Source organism: Acanthisitta chloris, unplaced genomic scaffold (genome assembly GCF_000695815.1).
Source record: "Acanthisitta chloris isolate BGI_N310 unplaced genomic scaffold, ASM69581v1 scaffold21430, whole genome shotgun sequence".
Taxonomy (NCBI): Eukaryota; Metazoa; Chordata; class Aves; order Passeriformes; family Acanthisittidae; genus Acanthisitta; species Acanthisitta chloris.
The window spans coordinates 29,307-33,859 of record NW_008652906.1 but is presented as its reverse complement, the minus strand read 5'-3'; positions in this window follow the sequence as shown (position 1 = coordinate 33,859).

The window sequence follows — 4,553 nt, the reverse complement described above, 5'->3', positions numbered from 1 at the left end:
ACGGCGCCAACACTGCTAGAATTAAGCAAGTGAGGTGAACACCCAGCAGCCAGGACCTGGGAAGCTTGGTGGCTTTACATCCCTGCAATGAATGACAGGTTTGCACACCCACTGTGTCCATCCTGAGCTGTTACACCCCAGGGTGGTAACTCTAAAATCCATGCAGGCTGTTAAGACTGGGTAACAGTCATAGCTGGTTAACAGAGTAGCTGGGATGAGACAGTGCTTAAAAACCCTACTACTCTGCAATCAAAACCTCATCCTGCAAAAGCCAGGAGTCTGTCCTGCAAAAGTGAGCCCCAGCTGGCTACTGGGGTGGTGGGACCCAGTGCCCCTGCCCAGGGAGGGGAAAGGCAGGGAGAACACTAACAACTGTGTAATTACAAAATTATGTTTGCTTGTTTCTTTTTTTCTTTGCCTCAGAAGATAAGAACAGTTGGAGAAGTATATGCTGTGGGGCCTCAGAAAAGCCACTGCCAGGATTTGCTGTTTGAGGCTTTCATCCATCCAGTTTTAATCCAAATTAGTAGGAGCTTCAGAAAGGGATTCTGGCAAAGTCACAGCTGGAAAGATTTTCATCATTAATTCTGCCAGGCATATAAAAATACAATTTTTTAAAAAATAGGAAGGGGTGGTGGGATATAACAATTTCTGGTGCAAACATGTTTTGGTTTGCTTTTACAGTAAAAACGAAAAAACAAAAGAAAATGTACATTTAATTAAGAAATAACCCATATCTTTGACATCTTTACATACGGCTAAAATGCTATTTTATGATTATTATCGAATTAATTTCTTCACTTCAAAAAGAGGCAAGGCAGCTGTGGGTGAGAGGGGAGGGCCTGCTCCCCTGGCCCCAGTGACACGGGGCCTGCACAGTCTCCTGCAGGTCATTCCCTGTAGCAAACAGCAGCAGTTCAAGGAGATCAGCCTGCAGCTCACCAGGTCACTCCAGGGAACTCCAGAATGGGGAGGCAGGACAAGTGCAGGTAGTGCTTGGGTACTTGTGCATGTTCACACAGTGTGCACCAGCATATTCATGGCAGCCCATACCAGCTCCCTGGCAATTCCAGGGTGGAGCAGAGAAACTGTGCTACTCAATATGCTGCTTCCCAGGGACCACTATGGAAGAACTGCTCAGAGGTGCACACACACCTCTGTGACAGCTCCTGTTGCAAGCCATGGAGGCTAAAACATGACATTCTGCAAATGCCAACTTTGATGAATATTTAATGACTAAGCAAGCTAGCCCCTTTTCTCATGTAACTTCATTACCTTTTTCCAGGAGGTGTTAAGGAATGAGGTTCAAGCAAAGGCAGACAAGTACTCTGCCACACATGCATTTCGAAGAGAGAGGGTAGAAACTTCCCCAAAGTCTCCTAAATTGCCTAGGGGTCTGTTTTATTAATGAGACACGAGGTTCTCTCAATGCTATGTCCTACGGTGCTGCTCCTGATTCTGGTTATTGCAACGAACCCACAGCACCTGCCTAGCACTCCTAATCTCAGGACAATCTCAAAACAAACCTGTAGAGCAGAACAATTTATAAAGGCATAAACTGTGACCACAGAGGCATCATTCCACCCATCACATACATTCACACAGAACAGGACCACAACTCAGTGAAGTCTGCCTGTAAGGAGCTATCCTTCTGACTTACCTGATTCAGCTACTCACAGGACTTTCTCCACATAGCTGTGTTTCATCTATGTCCAAAAATCACAGTATTTTAGGAACCTTCCCTACTACTTGCTAAGAACTCTCATAACTAAATTTATCCTGTACTGAAATTACCCACTGCATTTCTCTTAGTGCTACATCAATAGAAAAAAAGTGGCAGAACAAGGGTTAGTCTTGCCTCCAAAATGCAATCATCAGCATAATCCTCAGTGTTCAGTGGAAATCTTTCATCTCAGCCTCAGGATAAAGCAAAGACACTCTGGGCTCTCCAGTCGTGGCACTGAACATACATCCTTAGTCATCAGCCAGACACCCCATCTTCTGGGACAGACTCCAAAGAAGGAAGTATTGTGATTACCTGTGACTATTTTGCCAATGGCATCTCCTTATGGCGATGAGATTGTTTAGTTAGGAGCTACATATTTGATTAGACCTGCAATTTTGCACTTTATTAGTGAAAAATTCATTAGAATGAATCCATGAAGAACAGGTTTTAAATTAAAATTTTGTACTTCAAGTGGCATTTTCATTGGGAAAAAAAAAATTAAATGAAATTTCATTTTGGAGAGAACTAAACCAGTGATAATACTATGCTGACACCATTTTTATATAAAGCACCAAAAATATGGTTTAGAAACTCAGATGTTCATTGGCAATCATATCTCTGTACAAAATCATCTCTTTCCAAGCCCCCAAAAACTGAATTCAAAACAAAAATAAAATTAATTTTTGGGGCATTTTAAATGAAGCAAAATGTCCTGTTCCTACCCAGTGGTACTCAAATCACTCCTTGTCCAACCTGACATGCATGGTCGAAGCCTTCTGTGCCTTGGTCTGCTGTGCATTGTCAGCAACCTCTAAAGCATCTCCGGGGCACTTCAGTGAGTGCACAGTTAGCTACTATTGGAACAGTGGCAGGAAAGATGCCAAGATCTCCCTCCTATCAACAGATTTTACCTTTCAGCTGCTCACCTCACTTTATGCTACTTAAAACAGTTATAAAAAGATCTTATTTGGCAAACCTGTCTCGGGGTCCAATACCCTCAGCATAGACAGACAGAATGTCCATTCTCTGGGACCTTGGGTCTGATGAAGCTTTTTAGCTAACAAGCAGTTCATCTCCTTTGAGTGGTGTCTTCCTCACCCATAGGCTCAGGAAAGCTGTAACTGATCAGAGGCAATACAAAATACAATGTACAAAATAACAGCATGCATGATAGAAAACTATAATGAAAACAGTTGTGAGGACATATACATAAACAGATTTTTACAGTCCAACAAGCCGTTAAGAGAACATCAGAGAAATATACTAAAAAAGGTAGTATGGAGGCAGGGAAGACATATTTTGCTGTTTTAAATAATGTGATCAAGGTTAAAACCCCTGAATTTTTTTCAAATAGCAAACAGAAAAGAAAGGTAGAGAGGAATACCAGTCTCTTCATTCTCCTGGGTACCCACAACTCTATTTTTTAGTTGCAGGGAAGAAGTTTCCAGACTGAAAATGCAGCCTTGCTCAACTCTGGACCTCAGTTTAAATTGCAAACCAAGCTAAACAGCAAAGAAAGAACACATTAAATTTTTCTTCTCAGCTTCTATGAAGGGGTGGAGAGCCAGAAGAGAAACATGGTGGTGATGGGATGAGCCAGCAGCTGAACCTCCTGTCAGCTAACCCCAGAGCTGCTTGTTGTCTGAAAGGGGAACCCCTAACCACTGCATATCATCTGCTTCAGTCTTGCCCACTCTAACTGGACATTTTTGCCTCTGGAAAACCTGTGGCCAGAGGACAGTGCAAAGTCACAGGGTCACCATCTCTGTGACACTGTTCTACCACTGGTGGACTTGAGGCTGCAGAGTTGTCACAGGGACAGTGGAAATAACTATTAAAAGGACATCTTAAAAAGCAGTGATAGAAGATTCAGAATTATTAAGGCATTTCCTGCCTATAACATCTCTACATCTATCCAATATCAAAACAGCCTGAGAGGAAGGCTGTACTTTATCTTAGCAGCATTTTTCAGTAATTTTGGACAGGTGAGACTGAGAACTCACAAACATGTGAGCGCCTTCTGCCAACTGCAGTGTGCGTGGATACCTGTGAGCTTCTTGTAAGTCACAACTCTGAGCTACAATACTAGTCTAATGGAAAAAGAAAACACGTCAAACAGTTAAGGACTTCCACCACAGACTTCCAGGCCTGTTGAACAGGAAGAGAGGAAGATAGGGTCCACAAAACCAAACTTCAAGAGTTGCTGTTGAAGAACCCATATCCAGTGAGGGGACATTGCTGGTCTACTGGAGGAGACCCAGAGTTAGACGTCATCCCACTCAGCAGAGTGATAAGGAGAAACTACCGAGCCTGAGTTTCTGTGAGTTTGTCTCATAGTCTGAGCAGAAGTGGAAAGTTCAGCCAAGACCTTTATGTTCCTACTAAAAAGGCTCTTTGTATGCTTTTATTTGTGTCTCTTTGTTTTAAAGAGAAGATCAAGAAGCAGCAGGGCCAGCACTGGTTGTCACAGCAGGAACAAAAAACAGTGGTTAGAGATTCTGTCGCCAGGTCTTGTTTCCGTGTGGGTTCTCTGATGTTTAATGAGAGTTGAACTCATATTACAGCCTTTTCCTTGGAAGATGTTAACTAAGTCTTTTTCTTCAACACCTCTGCCTATTTCAACAAAATGTATAGCTCCTTGTTATCTGCAAGACCTCCTCAACCTTGACCTTCTGTCAAACTTGGTCAAATTGGCCGCTAATTAAAAGAAATACTAGAGCAAGCAGGTAGGGCACACAAAGGATGTAGAGAAAATCTATTTCTGCTACTTTTCCACTTCCCATAGATATGTGGGAGGCTTGCAGCCAGGAACACCATCACCAGGTAA